The sequence below is a fragment of the Papio anubis genome, chromosome 5 (assembly GCF_008728515.1).
Source record: "Papio anubis isolate 15944 chromosome 5, Panubis1.0, whole genome shotgun sequence".
Taxonomy (NCBI): Eukaryota; Metazoa; Chordata; class Mammalia; order Primates; family Cercopithecidae; genus Papio; species Papio anubis.
The window spans coordinates 20797502-20815137 of record NC_044980.1 but is presented as its reverse complement, the minus strand read 5'-3'; positions in this window follow the sequence as shown (position 1 = coordinate 20815137).

Below are 17636 nucleotides of genomic sequence, written 5' to 3'. Positions count from 1 at the left end.
TTATGTTTTTAACATTAGCATGGGAAAAGTAAAATTATAGGTTGTAGTCAAACAAAGTACAGTCATGCATTGCCTAATGACAGGAATACTTTCTGAGAAATTTGTAATCAGGTAATGTCACGATTATGTGAACATCAGTGTGTACTTAAACAAACTGAGAAGGTAGAGCCTATTACACCCTTAGGCTATGTGGTTTAGCCTATTGCTCCCAGGCTACAAACCTGTCCAAGTTACTGTACTAAGTACTGTAGGCATTTGTAACACAATGGTATGCATCTGCCAATCGAAACATAGAAAAGATGCAGTAAAAATACAATATTATAATCTTATGGGAGTACCCCATACATGTGTTATATGGTGCATGATTGTACATGGGATAGCATTTTCCCATTAGCCTTAATGTGGGATTAACAAATCTCATTAGCATCTACATATAGTGGTTTTAATTTCAATTAAAATTATTCAAAATTCTTTAATTACATTATAACAAAATTTTAATGATGTAATCTCCAATTAAGTAGTGTTGCTCTGAAATGCACCAGCAATGTGTCTAATTAGTTTTACTCTAAGCTCTGTCATTGCAAGTATTTTAAAGCCATCCTATTCTATAATTAAGGGAAAATAAAAGAAAAAATATTATATGAAGATGTTTAAAATAATTTAAAATTGGATTTAGGACTAGAAATATAGTGAGGTATAATGTCATGATACACAATTGCATTTCTAAATAAGAATTGCTCTATGTTGGTTTATTTCGGTAAATTCAAGCATATCACTTAACTTTTTGTTAATAGTTCCCTCATGTTTAAAATGAGTAGGAGAAAATATTTTGAGTTCCTTACAGTTAATAAATTGTTACAATTATTCTAGTTACATAGTAAGCTATTTTAAATTACTCACTGTTCTTTTAACCAAGCATATATATTTTTTCATTTTTATTGATACAAATTGGTCAAGAAATTATAACAATATTATGTAAGAAAATTTATTTATGACTTTTTATTAACCATTCTCAAGAGAGTAACATATTGAGTTTCTTAGAAAAACTCAACATTAATAGTAAATTAAGGAAGAAAATAATCAGTGTAAATTTGCCTAGCACGTTACTGTCTGTAGATATGTGATTATTTATTGCTCTACAAAATAACAAGGTGACATTTATGTCTCCTAAATCACTCGTATGTTAGAAAATAATTTTCCTTGTAAATCTAGAAGTAGAACAGGGCTGAATTCTCAAATGCGTACTAAGACTTTTAAACTTTATCTAGATATATATTTTTTATTTACAACAAGATATGCAGTATGGGGCAAAACATATATTTAAATCTAAAGTGTAGATTTTATACCTCTGTTAATACATGTGAATTCATGCATTTATAACATTTTAATCAAAGAGCCCTTTGTGCTTGTCACTTTGGTGCATGTCACTCTGTGCATGTCACTTTGGTGGTATGACACATATTCTATCCTTACATGATAGTAAGAGACACAAGAAATATAATTTCATTTCAATAAAAAATAACATTCAAGTGACAAGGGGTTCCTATTGAAATGGGTGATAACATGTAAAGAAGGAGACAACACTGTTGTCATAAATGACCAGGACAGACCAGAGAAAGATTCTTGAACTTAGTCTTAAAGGATATACGTGTCTGCATAGGGGGTAATAAGCAGAGTGCATGTTAAATGTAGGACATTGCTGTACAATGAATGTTTGAGTTTCCTCCAAAATTCATATGTTGAAATCTAATTCCCAGTGTGATGGTATTTGGAGATGGAGCCTGTGGAAAGTAATTAGATCTTGATTGGGGCCTTCATAAGTGGAATTAATGTCTTTTTATAAAGGGAACTAGTTCCCTTCCTCCTTCTGTCATATGAGGACACAGTGAAAAGATGCTATCTATGGGCCAGAAAGTGGGCTCTCACCAGACCCTGAATCTGCTGAAACCTTGACCTTGTACTTCCCAGACTCCAAAACTATGAGAAAGGAGTTTCTGTTGTTTATAAGTGATCCAGTCTATAGTGTTTTGCTATACATGCCTGAAAGGACTGAGATAAACATTCTAGAAAGAACAAGCATTCAGAGGCAGAAAAGCCCAAGATGGTGACATTTTAATGTAGTTAACAGTATAGACTTGACTCAGCTAGGCTGGTTTGGAATCATCACTTTGATGGTAATAACATGTGTGAACCCTGAAAGAGTCAATCCTTCAAGATAGACCCTAAATGGCTAAGTGGGCCTAAATTCAAAATAGAGCCAAGCAGCCATTTGGTGACTAGAGGCCATACACATACTCTGTGTTCTTGGAAAACCCCTAAGCCTCACCTAACTTTGGGACTTTCATAGCTGCCTATTCCTGTTTGTGCAGCCTGAATCAATCAATAGTCTGTGACCTGCATCTGCAATCAAAACTCAACGAGCATCAGCCAATCAGAACTAAACAATTTTGCATCCTTCATTTGCGTAAGTAAACCAGAGTGAGAAACTTTCTCTGTAAATAAAGACAGTCCTTCTCCTTGTTCTCTCGAATGCACCTTTGTTTTGTACTGAAGACTGCATTTTTCTGGTTTGCAAACTCTTCACTGAAATAAAGTTTTTACTTCTCTCTCTTTCTCTCTCTCTCTTTTTTTTTTTTTTTAAAGAAAATCCTCTTTAGTGGATTTGTTGATGTATGATGGCATTGAGCAAGTTTTTTAACTGAAGTGTTTTCTCATCTTCACATTGGCAATAATAGTGTTTCTATATTACCCATTGTAACTATTCCATGGAGCAGCTTAGAGACGTGTGCTTATGGAAATGTTTGAATTCTAGGCTAAAGGGTTTAGTATTTCATCAAGACTGCCTATAAGTGAAGTTTTTTGTTTGTTTGTTTTAGACGGAGTCTCATTCTGTCGCCAGGCTGGAGTGCAGCAGCACCATCTTGGCTCACTGCAATCTGTACCTCTCGGGTTCAAGCCATTCTCCTGCCTCAGCCTCCCGAGTAGCTGGGACTACAGGCACAAGTCACCATGCCCAGCTAATTTTTTTTTTTTTTTTTTTTTTTTTTTTTGAGACAGAGTCTCGCTCTGTTGCCCAGGCTGGAGTGCAGTGATGCGATTTCGCCTCACTGAAAACTCCGTCTCCCGGGGTCACACCATTCTCCTGACTCAGCCTCCCGAGTAGCTGGGACTACAGGCGCCCGCCACCGCTCCCAGCTAATTTTTTGTATTTTTAGTAGAGACTGGGTTTCAACGTGTTAGCCAGGTGGATCTCCTGACCTCGTGATCCACCCGCCTCAGCCTCCCAAAGTGCTGGGATTAAAGGTGTGAGCCACTGCACCCGGCCCTAATTTTTGTGTTTTTAGTAGATACGGGTTTCACCATGTTGGCCAGGATGGTCTTGATGTCTTGACGTAGTGATCTGCTCGCCTTGTTCTCCCAAAGTGCTGTGATTACAGGCACAAGCCACCGCCCCGGCCCTCAAGTAAAGTTTGTTTCATATTAACTAGACATTTTAATTTGGGGTAGCATATAGTAGCCATTAAGATAGATTATAGCAGCAGGGGTAAAGGAAATAAAGTCATGAAATAGTTGAGAAATACTAATAAATAATAATCAACAGTGCTAAGCAACTGGGCATGGAAAATATGAGAACAACTTAGGGTGAGGGCACATTCCAAAATGTGGAATTAGAATGATGGAAAGAAAAGATCTCGGACAGAAATAAGGAAGCCATAATGAGGAGCTAGTTTTGACAGCAAAATAAGAAGTTTAGTTTAAAATATTTTGTTAGAAATGACAGCTGAATGGCAGCATATGTGCCAATTTGATTTAGAGATACGTTTTTTTGAAAGCCAAGTTACTTTCATCACATTTGTTGAAGTTTCGTGATAGACGTGGGTTACTATCCACACAAAACTTAAAAAAAAACCCTCATTTTCAAGTGCTTACACTTTAGATAGAGGAAATTGAGGGCAAGCCAGATGATTTTCTAGCAGAGCTAGATCCTCTTAGCCCCAAAACCTTAACTTTCTTTTTCCACCTTGTGATTATATATGAACAAGAGAAAATTACGAAGAACCATGAGAACAATTTCAAAATATTAGAAAACATGAGCCCTGCATACTTAGAGATAACTTCCTAGTCAAGTGTGCTTGTTGGTTTAAAGAAGATTTAAAAAGATAATATAAGGAAGCAATTTCCAAAACTTCATGTTATTTAAGTAAACAATTTATAACATATATTTATATCAAACCCTTTATTCTTTATAAGAAGAAACTTAAAATATTTAGATAAATCTGGAATTATAAGTAAATCTATTAAGTGGAATAAAGAGTTAAAATGGTCACACTTCCAATCCTACATCTGTATGTGCAAACGAAGACAGTGCTTAAAATCTCAATGGAATAATGGGACTCCTGATTCTGTAGCTCTGTGCCTAGCTCTGCTCATGGATATATTTAAGAAGTTCTGCAGGTGATTGTTACTCTCCAAGGGTATTAAGAATCATCTATCCCCAGCTACTCAGGAAGCTGAGGCAGGAGAATTGCTTGAACCCAGGAGGCAGAGGTTGCATTGAGCTGGGATCACACCGCTGCACTCCAGCCTGGGCGACAGAGTGAGACTCCGTCTAAAAAAAAAAAAACAAAAACTATCCTATAAAGATTGAAGCCTCCCAGATAATCTAGCTATCTAATACACTCTCATCGAGTCCCCTTGGAATGACGATTGTGTGGCAGGCAGAGACCTTATTCCTCAATGAATGGTCCAGCACCATGGTTACCAAGGTTTCATTCAGAATTTGTTAGAAAGCCTGGAGCCCACTAATTAGGCTACAAAGTGCTAAGCTTATCAAGCTTCTGCCTCTATCTGGAATCTTAAGATTTGTCTCCTTGGAATCCAATCTTTTCATAGATTTTATTTACCCAATCATCCTTTTTTTTTTTTTTTTTTGAGACGGAGTCTGGCTCTGTCACCCAGGCTGGAGTGCAGTGGCTGGATCTCAGCTCACTGCAAGCTCTGCCTCCCGGGTTTGCGCCATTATCCTGCCTCAACCTCCCGAGCAGCTGGGACTACAGGCGCCCGCCACCTCGCCCAGCTAGTTTTTTGTATTTTTTTAGTAGAGACGGGGTTTCACCGTGTTAGCCAGGATGCTCTCGATCTCCTGATCTCGTGATCCACTCGCCTCGGCCTCCCAAAGTGCTGGGATTACAGGCTTGAGCCACCACGCCCGTCCTCCCCAATCATTCTTTAAACCAACCCTTAAGGAATAAAAACTCCTCACTAAACTTATGGTCTATGTTTTTACAGTATCTATCCATTTGCACTTCCCTTCTCAAATGTTTCCATTCTTTCCTCTGCGCCTTTGTCATGTGATTAATATCTTCATCTGCCCCACCCCAGGGAGTATGCTGGGACTTTAAAAAGAGGGAGTCCACAAAAGGTGAGTTGATATTCCCCCAGGGCCTCCACTCCTGAGGAACCACACAGACGCTGCAAGGAAAGACAGTTACTACAGAGACTATGTGTAAGACCCATGTGGTCTCGCAGAGCTGCTTTGGCACCCCTGTGTCCCCAGGAGAAGTTCCTAGCCTAGGGTGGTGGTCAGTTACTATGTAGGTAACCATGAAAGAGAATTCCAGAAGAGAGTGGGAAGCACAAAGGCCCTGAGTCAGAACCGTATCTACCAGCCCTGCAGATTCAACAGTAGAGAGTCCAGTGTGCCTGGGGCACATTTAGATGCGCTGTCCACACTAAAGGAAACTGCAGAGGCCTGGGAAAGTGAGTCTTGGTGGAAAGAGGCAGATGCAGAATCAGAAATTGACTATAAGCACAGAGCAATTTAGGGAAGGCATTTTTCTGTAGGAAACTTTGGGAGCTCAAGATTCTAGAAGTCTATGGATTTCATGGATTTAGTGGTTTCAGTTATACTTACAGCAGTATTACAATTTTTACACAACTTACTCAAAGGCACAGCTACTTACAGCAAAGGATATATTTTATTGGAAAGTAGGTGTGGCTCTGGTAAGATGATTGTTTTTTGTAACCAGAGCCAAGTAAAATTCTGACTAACAGGAGGAGGTACAGAGACTAGGGAAGTTTGTTCATTAACACTTAGCCCCAGCCTCTGCCTTATAGGTCTCACTGGCTTATAAGGCAGAGGCTGAAGTTACTTTGTAACTGCCACGGTCATCCATACCTAACTTCCAGGTCTCAGGAGTCAGATTTCCAGCCAGACCTTAGAAGAGCTTTTCAGGTTAATAAAGGATCCCTGAAGTGATACCAGTGCCTTCTCATCTGCATGTCTGCCATGTACCCCTATGCAGATTGCACTGCCTTCTATGCCGGGTTTTTAGCGAGGGGCCTTTATGGTTTATGTCTAGGATTCATGGCTCTTACAAAAGCATTGAAAAAGATGAAAAATAAATGTTTCTCCTTGGGGTTTTAACAGTTTTAATTTAAATAGAGAGTCACGAAAATTTCAAAAGCAATTATCTCTCTTCTGTTGTTTAGCCATGTTTTTATCATTCAAGTCTAAAATAATGAGGCCAAGGAGTCTCTTGTAGATTTCCCACGACCCTCATCCAACATAAGTCCCTAAACTCTATCTAGAATTTTTAGATAGCGAGAAAGTCAGGCTGTCTCCAGGTAGTCCCTTCGTATTGGCTAAACAGAATGCAGCCACTTTGGAGTTGAGGATTGGGCTTAAAGAACTAACAAGGGGTAGTGGGAACAAAATAATAGGACAGCCTCAGTTAGAAGAGAAGTGTGCAGAGGTAAAGAAAAAGAAAGAGTTATCTTGTCTATAGGAAAAAATCAGTTATACTCCCTGTACTCCCTACACTATTCTCTCACTCTCAATACTTCACTTCTGACACCAGATGTGTAGAGTTTTTCTCACACCATCAATCCTCCTACCAGCCATGCAGAATCAACAGCAAAATTAAATTAAATTGTAAGATGCCAGCTCCATGTCTTCCAATTCAATTTAATTCTGATAGCAATCAGAGTTAGTGCAGACCCCACAGGTTAAGCACTCAGTCTTACAAGATTCCTCCTCTCCCACTTCAAGTCCCAGCTACAAGTAGTAGTATATTTGTCAGTTCTTGCATTGCTATGAAGAAATACCTGAGGCTGGGTAATTTATTAATAAAATAAGTTTAATAGTCTCACAGCTCTGCAGGCTGTATAGAAAGCACAGCAGCTTCTGAGGAGGCCTCAGGAAACTTACAATTATGGTACAAGGTGGAGGGGAAGCAGGGACATCTTACATGCCTGGAGCAGGAAGAAGAGAGAGGTGGGAGCTTCCACACACTTTCAAACAACCAGATATCATGAGAACTCTATTATGGTGATGTGGTTTGACTGTGTTCCCACCCAAATCTTACCTTGAATTTCCATACGTTGTGGGAGGAACCCAGCGGGAGGTAATTGAATCATGGGTGCAGGTCTTTCCCACGCTGTTCTCATGATAGTAAATACATCTTGGGAGATCTAATGGTTTTAAAAAGGGGAGTTTCCCTGCACAAGCTCTCTTCTCTTCTCTGCCACCATGTGAGATGTGCCTTTCATCTTCCACCACAGTTGTGAGGCATCCTTAGCTATGAGGAATGGTAAGTCCAATAAACCTCCTTTTTTTGGAACTTGCCCAGTCTTGGGTATGTCTTTATCAGCAGTGTGAAAACAGACTAATACACACAGGAAGAGAACCAGAGGGGAAATTTGCCTCCATGATCTAATTACCTCCCACCAGTTTCCACTTCCAACATTGGAGATTACACTTCGACATGATATTTGGGTGGGGACACAGATCCAAACCATATTAATAGGTTTCCAGATAATCCACAACTTCTGTCTAACTTGGCTACAAAGCAGAGTTGCCTGAGATGTTTTTCTCATGCTCAGTAATTTGCTAGGGCATCTCACAAAGCTCAGAGAAATGCTTACATACATTCATTGGTTTATTATAAAGAATTTTACTAAGAATACAGGTGAACAGCCAGATAAAGAGATTAATAGGGCAAGGTATATAGGAAGGGGCTCAGAGCATCTATGGCCTCACCAGGTATACCACCCTCCAGGCACTTCCATGTGTTTAGCAACCTGGAAGCTCTCCAAATTCTATGCTTCTTAGTTTTTATGGAGGCTTCATTAGGTCAACATGATTGACTAAATCATTGGCCATTGCAATCAACTCAACCTTCATCCTTTCTTTCCTCCCCAGAGGTGAAGGGAAAGAGAGTGACACTTCCAATCCTCTAATTACACAGGTGGTTCCCTTGACAACCAGCCCCCATCCTAAGGCTATCCAGGAGCTGCCAGTCAGGAGCCAACTCATTAGCATTAGGGGCTGTGTGTCAGGAAGTGAAAATAACACCAAAGTTATTATAAATCAAAATATCACATATTCTACATTTTTCCTTTGCCTTTTCATAGTATATGTTGGTATCATTTCTGAACAATCAAAGATTATCGGTAGAGGGAAAGACATTGACAGGTAATGTGAAAAACCTGAAATCTTACATTGTTTAACCTGCAATTTTTCTATCACTTGATTTAGGGTTTTGTTATTTTTATAAAGGCAGTCTCGAAAACACTGTACATTATATTTACAATATTAAAAACCCTTCCCAGACACATTTTCATCACATTTGTCCCCCTTGATGATTTCAGTGGAGGATGAATATAATAAAATTAGCACTTTACGGGAGAGCTATTTGGGGTGAACATATGAAGATATGTATAATATGCTAACCAGCATGATTAGACATACTTTAAAAGTTATTTAGCAATACATCAATCATTTAGTTATAGAATAAATAAAGAATGAGATGTGCACACAAACATTTTCTTTTTATTTGAAAATTCAATCTGTGTATATATGTTCTATATAGTTACCTTTGGCAAGATTCTCAACATGTCTGAAAATTCTTGTGAATATTTACGTATTTAGATGTTATGCATCTATTAACTATAACTAATTTTAAAAATATGAGTATTACGTGTCATTTAATGTTTGGCATGTGGCAGGTTACTTTAAAAATGCATCTTGTTTACATGGAGAAATGTATAAATAACATGATTTTTAGTTGAAAGATATCTGGCAGAAACCTGGGAACCAAACACATATTTAATCAAAGTAAATTTTTAAAATCAAACATTTTCGAATTCATGTTCCATTGAAAAGCTTATATAAATATGGCAAAATAGAATATTAAATTAAATGATGTTATATATATCATATGTATGCTTTGCTAGTAATTAAAAATAAACTTAACTAAAACTTATTGTAATCCTATTATGTATGGGATATTTACATGTCACATTTACTCTTCACAGCAATCTTTGTCCACATATGACAAATAAGAAAAATCGAGGCTCAAATATATCAAGAGACTTTCATAAGGTCATTGAATTTATAAAAGGGTGAGCTAGGATATGAGCCCAGTTTGCTCAGATGTCAAGTTAATGACATTGTATTGATGTCATAATGCTTTTGATTTTTCACAAAGCAACATGGATAAAATGCAACACAAGAATGCAATACGAGGCCAGGTGTGGTGGCTCACACCTGTAATCCCAGCATTTTGGGTGGCCGAGGCAGGCAGATACTTGAGGTCAGGAATGGTCTTGCTGGCCTCTTGAACCAGCCTGGCCAACATGGTGAAACCCCATCTCTACTAAAAATACAAAAATTAGCCAGGCGTGGTGGTGCATGTCTGTAATCCCAGTTACCTGGGAGGTTGAGGCAGGAGAATTGCTTGAGCCTGGGAGGCAGAGGTTGCATCTGTGAGCCGAGATCATGACACTGCACTCCAGCCTGGGTGACAGACTCTGTCTCAAAAAAATAAACAACAACAACAACAACAAAAGGATGAGTAGCCATAGTGGATTCACACTGGGAATGCACAATAGGTATAGTTTACCCAAGACTTATATATATCTGTTTAAATGGGAATAAGGTCACACATTAACTAAACATTTCTAGCTCTCATATCTAATTTCAAAGAAGTTTAACTGTATCTATTCTCATATAATATTAACGAAATAACCAATAATTAATTTAACAAATCTTTGTGGAGTTCCTCTCAATCATATGCATAAACTGAGAATACAGCACCAAATGAAACATGGTTTCTGGGTTCAAGGACCTCACGGACCACAATGAAGACAGACGGTATTCAAATTTTCATAATAAATTTCACATGAAAGATAGGTAACTAGATAAATAGATCAACAGATCAATAGACGGATGAAGATAAAATAATACAAATATAAGTATTTTGTTTCCATGTATACATAAATACATTTCATTGATAATCAAGTCATTCCAACATCACTGAGTTTCCTAATCAATCATACCTAACATAATTTAATGTTATACATTTGGTATTTTCATCTATTTGATGAAACTATTTGAAGTATTTTGAACTATTAGCTCTTGAATTCATTACATAGGAAGCAACTGCTTTTGTTTTATTTCTAATTGACATATACCATTGCTATCTTTATACAGAAACATTTTGGTTCTAAACTGATATTGAATTCATTATTATCATAACCCAATATTTTTAAGCAATATTTGCTTCAAGATTGCTAAAACCTTTTCACAAGTCACACTTCATAACCCTTCAATATTTTGAAAATTCCCTACTGCTGAAAACAATTAAACCAGAAACAATCGTATTACCTCAGGGTACTCTCTACCTTAATGCTAACCACCTAGAGGTTTATGATTTCAAAAGCAAAAAAAACAAAAAACAAAAAAAAACACTTCATTCCATTTAGCTATTCTGATGTGTTTGTTTTTTTGTTATTGGTTAATGCCTTGGCACTGCCCTGTTGATAGATAATTGTTAGAGATAACAATTACACAACTCAAGTATAATATTTTAGCTTTAATCCAAAGAGATAATATAACTGATTTGCTTTCAAAAAGATACCCGTTATGGCTTTTCCAGTGGTGGAGATGATTTAGCAGCAACAATTTCCTACCATTGTACCAGTTTCTTTTTCGTAGGTTTGTAAGTATGCAAGCAAAATAAATTTGAAAACAGAACTTGTGGCTCTGAAATACTTTATTTGTCTTCAGATTGGTCTGGCAGTACCATCTTCTATGAAATTCACTGTGATAGTATCACTTAAGTAACAATATCCCCAAGATATTTCACTTCTCTTGAGCCCTGCATATCCTGAGGATCTAGTCATTATCCACCAGTCTGTTTATACAGGTTCTTGAGCAAATGTTTATGTAATCATACATTTGTATTGAGAATTATTGGAAAGTGAAAGTAGAAAAACCATTTCGAAGTTAATTCTGATAATTCAGAGGAGAGATACCAAAAGCCTCCCTGTCTTAGTTTGTGCTGCTATAAGAATATGCTTGATACTGGATAATTCCTGAAGGACAGAAATTTTTTTCTGACAATTCCGGAGGCTGGGAAGTTTAAGATCAAGGGCCAGCAGGCTCAGTATCTGGTTAGGGATGCTGTCTGCATCCAAGGTAACATCACCTATCACTGGGGAGCCACTTGATCTCCTTCCCTTGGTGACAAGCAAAAATATCTAGAGGACCATATGACAATAAAGAAAAATGCAATTATTTCTCAGGAAATACTGCTTTAAAGGTAATTTGAAATATTGCTGTGACTTTGAAGAGAAGAGCATGAAGACAAATTTGTTCATGTGAGAGGTTTGCTGCACAGCAAATGAGAGCACAGATACTTTTGAGATGAATTGCCTTAACGTCTTTAGTGAATTATCCTTCAATAATGAAGAGCTACTTCTATGGGGACTAAAAGATTATCTATCTATGTGTCTATGTATGTATGTATGTATGTATGTATGTATGTATGTATCTATCTATCTATCTATCTATCTATCATCTATCTATCCATCTAACATCTATCTCTATCATCTATCATCTATGTATCTATCATCTATCTATCTATCCATTACTTATCTATCATCTATCCATCTATCTATTATCTATCTATCTATCTATCCATCTAACATCTATCTCTATCATCTATCTATCATCTATGTATCTATCATCTATTTATCTATCATCTATCTATGTATCTATCTGCCATCTATCTATCATCTATCTATAATTTATCATCTCTCTACCTATCTATCATCTATATATCCATCTATCTATCATCTGTCTATCTATCATCTATTTATCTATCATCTATGTATCTATCTGTCATCTGTATATCTATCATCCATCTATCATCTATCTATCTATAATTTATCATCTCAGCTAGCTAAACAATCTGAACAATCTATCTATAAATACTGTATGTTAGATGAAAATTGTACACATTTACCCACTGGTGGAGGGCCTACACGACATACATTTTTTAAAAGAAAAATATATTGAACAAATATTATATATAACAAGAAGGTATTGTTTCTTATCTAGTGCTAGAGACATTCTATAGATTTTATGTTGTTGAAATATATAGATATAGATAATTTCACATTTAATAAGAGTCATATTTTGGATAATATACTATAATCAGACATTATATCTTAGTTTAACAGGAAACTTCTTTTATGTTAGCTGATGGGTTTTACATATTAGACAATGGTTTGTAAAATGCTAAAATAGTAGATCTATTTCCATGCCCTGAAGGTCAGTAATTCGAACTTAGTAGGATAAATTGAGAGAAGATGTTGTAGAGCTAAGAATACTCTATGAAACATCCTATATGTCTTGTTCTCTGAGATCCACCTGGTAACAGCACAATTTTTGAGCCAGAGAAGTAAAAGTATGCTGTAGACATGTTGTTAAGGCTAACATATGACTATTTTTGAATGAGTTTAAAGCCATTTCAAATGACTTCAAAAGTGGATCTGAAGTTCTTTTGCTGACTTTAAGATAGATTGATGGTCATACCTTTGGACATAAAAGTGAATGCAAATTGGAGAAGTCGTTTGAAATCTCACTTTCAAAATAGGTATAGCATGAACTATCCTGCAGTTTTTACTTTTAACGATTCATCAGTAATCAGTATTATTTTTTTTTTACTGTGATGATCTGTGGTTGACTTTCTTCCTTCTTTCCTTCCTTCCTTCCTTCCCATTTGCTTTTCTTTGCCCTTTCTTTATCCGTCTTCTTTTGTTTTTTCTACCATCCACACTTTAGTAAATGGTAATGATTAATTCTAAAAAGATCCAGATGGAAATTCCAGTGACCAAAGAGTGGTAGGTTGCATGATGCTTTTCCTACAACCACCCCCACCCACAAATGGGCATGGCCTCATCCCTGAAATCTAATATGTTTACCTTGCATGCCGAAAGGGGCTTTGCAGATATAATTAAGATAAAGATCGTGAGATTGGAGGGTTATCCTGAAGTATCCTGGTGGGCCCAGTGTAGACACTAGGGTTTATATAAGAGGCAGGCAAGAAGTTCAAGTCAGAGAGAAAAAGATATGATGACGAAAGCAGAGGCTGGAATGCTGGGAGGAAGGAAGGCTTACAAGGAAAAGAATGCAGGAAGCCTCTAGAAGCAGAAAAGGGCAAGGAAACAGATTTTCTCCTGCAGCCTCCAGAAGAACCCGGCCCTGTGAAAACCTTGATTTTAGAACTTCTGACTTCCAGAATTGTAACATAATCCATTTGTGTTGTTTTTAAGCTGCAAAAGTGCGGCAATTTGTTAGCACAGTAACAGGAAAGTAATGCTGGGAACAACATATGCAACTGTATGGAAGTGTGGACCTTAATAATGGGACATGTGAAGAAATGTAGCTAGAACACTGAATGGATGCAGAAAAATACCAAGATACTGGGCACAATTTGCTCCATTTTTTTTCTTTTGGACCTGGTTAGGTACCTCTGCTTTGGGTTCTCATACGCAATTTTCAGACCTGTTTTATTTACCTGTTTATTTTTCTGTTTCCTCTGATCTGTAAACTTACTGCGGACAAAGATCAGTGCTGTTTTGCTCACTGGTAGATTTCTGGTACCCAGCACAGGCCCTCAATTATGATATTCATTAATGATTGAAATGACTTATAAGTAGTTTGTTCTCAGAGTGGGGTGCAAATATTTATATGACATGTTTAAACATACAAAAATGTAATTTTCTATAACAGATAGTTTTCTTAATGACAGTGGGATAATTTTGATTTTTCCAGTGAAAGTTTTCTCAGAGAAATCTAGGTGAAAACAGTCTAGGTCAGGTGCTGTGGCTCATGCCTGTAATCCCAGCACTTTAGGAGGCTGAGTCTGGAGGATTTCTTGAGACCAGGATTTTGAGTCTGCCACGAGCCATGATTGGGCCAGTGCATTTCATCAAGGGTAAAGAGTGAGACTCTGTCTCAAAAATAAATAAATAAATAAAATAAGAGAATATAGAAGAGTCTAGTTTGTAAATTACTTAATGGTTCATGGTTTCTTCCTTTTTCGAAGTCCTTCTTCTTGGTTCTCCTTTCCCAAATGGCATCTGGGCCTTTGGGTTTCCTCATAACATTGGGGAAGTGCTAAGCTGTCTCATGTTGTGCCCTAGAAGCTCTCTGTAACCGTGGTGGAAGCGTTCAGGGTTTAGCTCCTATAACAGCAAGCCCGCTTGCTCTTTATGACCGAGGCTTAGTGGTTCTCCCACAGTGACTCTCTATGGCTGCTATGAGTGCAACTCCGCTTCCACAGCCCAAAGTTAGGCCCTCTTTGTCCTTGTGTCTATCTGCTCATCGGATTCCTCCTAGTGGAAAACTCCTCTTCCACATCATTATTCTCCCATCGAGCTTTCTCAGTTTCTGGTTTTGCCCCAGTGGGGTATATGCGAAAGTTATGATCATCCGTGTGTTATGTGTTGTCAGTGAAGAACCAGTGGAACTATCTCAGGTCCATCCGTGTAAGTACTGTCATTGGAATTAATATTCCTACACCCAGGCATTCCATTAGACTAATTGTCAGGGAAAACTAGAATTTGCTTAGAAGGGCACAGACTTTCAGCATTGCAGGGATTGGAGACATCAGTCTTGTAGTCTTATAAGCAACTGCTCTTTCAAACCAGCTCTTTGCTAGATCCAGAAATAAAGACAGCATTTATATTTACATTATGCCTTTTCTTTATTTTTTTTGAGATGGAGTCTCGCTCTGTCTCCCAGGCTGGAGTGCGCTGGCCGGATCTCAGCTCACTGCAGGCTCCGCCTCCTGGGTTTACGCCATTCTCCTGCCTTTTCTTTTTCTTTCCTTCTTCTTCCATCTTCTTTCTGTAACAAAAAAAATATAGCTATGCATTTACCTTTTATTTTTCAGCAAAACACTCTCTAAAGCCTTTCCAGCTGCTTTATAGACTAAAACAGCAAACAAAACCAAGCAAAACAAACAACAAAACCAACAACAAAACTCTCAATGATCTTGGGCAATTAGGTTTGGATCTTAACATGAAAATCCCAATTTGGGTGAGAAATTTCTTTAACAGAGAACCGTAAAACATCAAGATCATTTGTTGGAACCTATTTTCTCACCTGTACTTTTAATACTCAACCCCAACACTATTTTGATGTTCATAGAGAAGCATTAACTTCCTCATAATCAATCAAATTCAGCCATCCCCATGAGGCATACCTTTTATTTGATGCATAAAAAACCCTTAAATCAGGTAGGAACTAGGAATTACCTGAAACACAAATGTTTCGATTTAACATGGTCCTCCTACACAAACTTTATTTTGAAGTTGGTTGAAAGTCATTGAAGTTTATTAAGCAGGTGATTGACATGATCATAACTATAGGTTCAAAAATCACTGGCAGTAGATTGAAAGGGGTTACTGAGTCAGGATAAGTCTAGAGATGGAAGTCCATTCCATGCTAGATCTAGAACGCAAGTGGGAAGCAAGATTGCTGTGACTTAAGACAATGATCTGAAGATAGAGAGAAGAAGGTAACATTGAGATAATTTTACAAAAATGAAATGACTCATTGGATATAGCAGAAAAAGAGCAGCAAAAGAGTCTATTGTAATTTCTTGGCTTTTGTGCCATTTAGTGATGCAGAAAATGGAAGAAAAACAGTAGATTTTAGGAATACAGGCCGGGTGCGGTGGCTCATGCCTGTAACCCCAGCACTTTGGGAGGCCGAGGTGGGCGGATCACGAGGTCGGTAGATCGAGACCATCTGGCTAACACAATGAAACCCTGTCTCTACTAAAAATACAAAAAATTAGCCAGGCGTGCTGGCGGGCACCTGTAGTCCCAGCTACTCAGCAGACTGATGCAGGAAAATGGCGTGAACCTCGGAGGTGGAGGTTGCAGTGAGCCGAGATTGCCCACTGCACTCCAGCCTGGGCAACAGAACTAGAATCCATCTCAAAAACAAACAAACAAACAAACAAATAAAATTACCCAGTCTCTTTTGGACATGTAGATTATTAACAATATGGGAATTCAGATTTAGACTCAGAAATGGAGTCTTAGCAGGAGATATGAAGACTTGGGAAATATAAGTGTATGGAGAAGACAGTTTTAAATTCAGGGACACCATTCATAGAAAACCTGATTTTTAGGAAACAACAGGTGCTGGAGAGGATGTGGAGAAATAGGAACACTTTTATACTGTTGGTGGGATTGTAAACTAGTTCAACCATTGTGGAAAACAGTGTGGCGATTCCTCAAGGATCTAGAACTAGAAATACCATTTGACCCAGCCATCCCATTACTGGGGATATACCCAAAGGATTGTAAGTCATGCTGCTATAAAGACACATGCACACGTATGTTTATTGTGGCACTATTCACAATAGCAAAGACTTGTAATCAACCCAAATGTCCATCAGTGACAGACTGGATTAAGAAAATGTGGCACATATACACCATGGAATACTATGCAACCATAAAAAGGATGAGTTCCTGTGCTTTGTAGGGACGTAGATGCAGCTGGAAACCATCATTCTTAGCAAACTATCACAAGAACAGAAAACCAAATACCGCATGTTCTCACTCATAGGTGGGAATTGAACAGTGAGATCACTTGGACACAGGAAGGGGAACATCACACACCAGGTCTTATTGTGGAGAGGGATAGCATTAGGAGACATACCTAATGTAAATGACGAGTTAATGGGTGCAGCACACCAACATGGCACATGTATACATATGTAACAAACCTGCACGTTGTGCACATGTACCCTAGAACTTAAAGTATAATTAAAAAAAAAAAAAGAAAACCTGATTTTTAAATATTTTTATGAATAAAATCAATTTTACTTTATTATAGAGTAAATATAAATTTCTTTTTTTTTTTTTTTTTTTATTTTTGTTGCGGGGTCTTTCTTTTTCACCCATTCTGGTGTGCTGTGGCCAGATCTCAGCTCACTGCAAGCTCCGCCTCCTGGGTTCACGCCATTCTCCTGCCTCAGCCTCCGGAGTAGCTGGGACTACAGGCGCCCACCACCTCGCCCGGCTAGTTTTTTGTATTTTTTAGTAGAGACGGGGTTTCACCGTGTTAGCCAGGATGGTCTCGATCTCCTGACCTCGTGATCCACCCGTCTCGGCCTCCCAAAGTGCTAGGATTACAGGCTTGAGCCACCGCGCCCGGTCGTAAATATAAATTTCTAAATGGCAGTTGTCAACAAGCCAACATATTAGACATATATTTTCCATATGTTGGAAAATACTTTTATATAGGCATAGATCACTATGGGCAC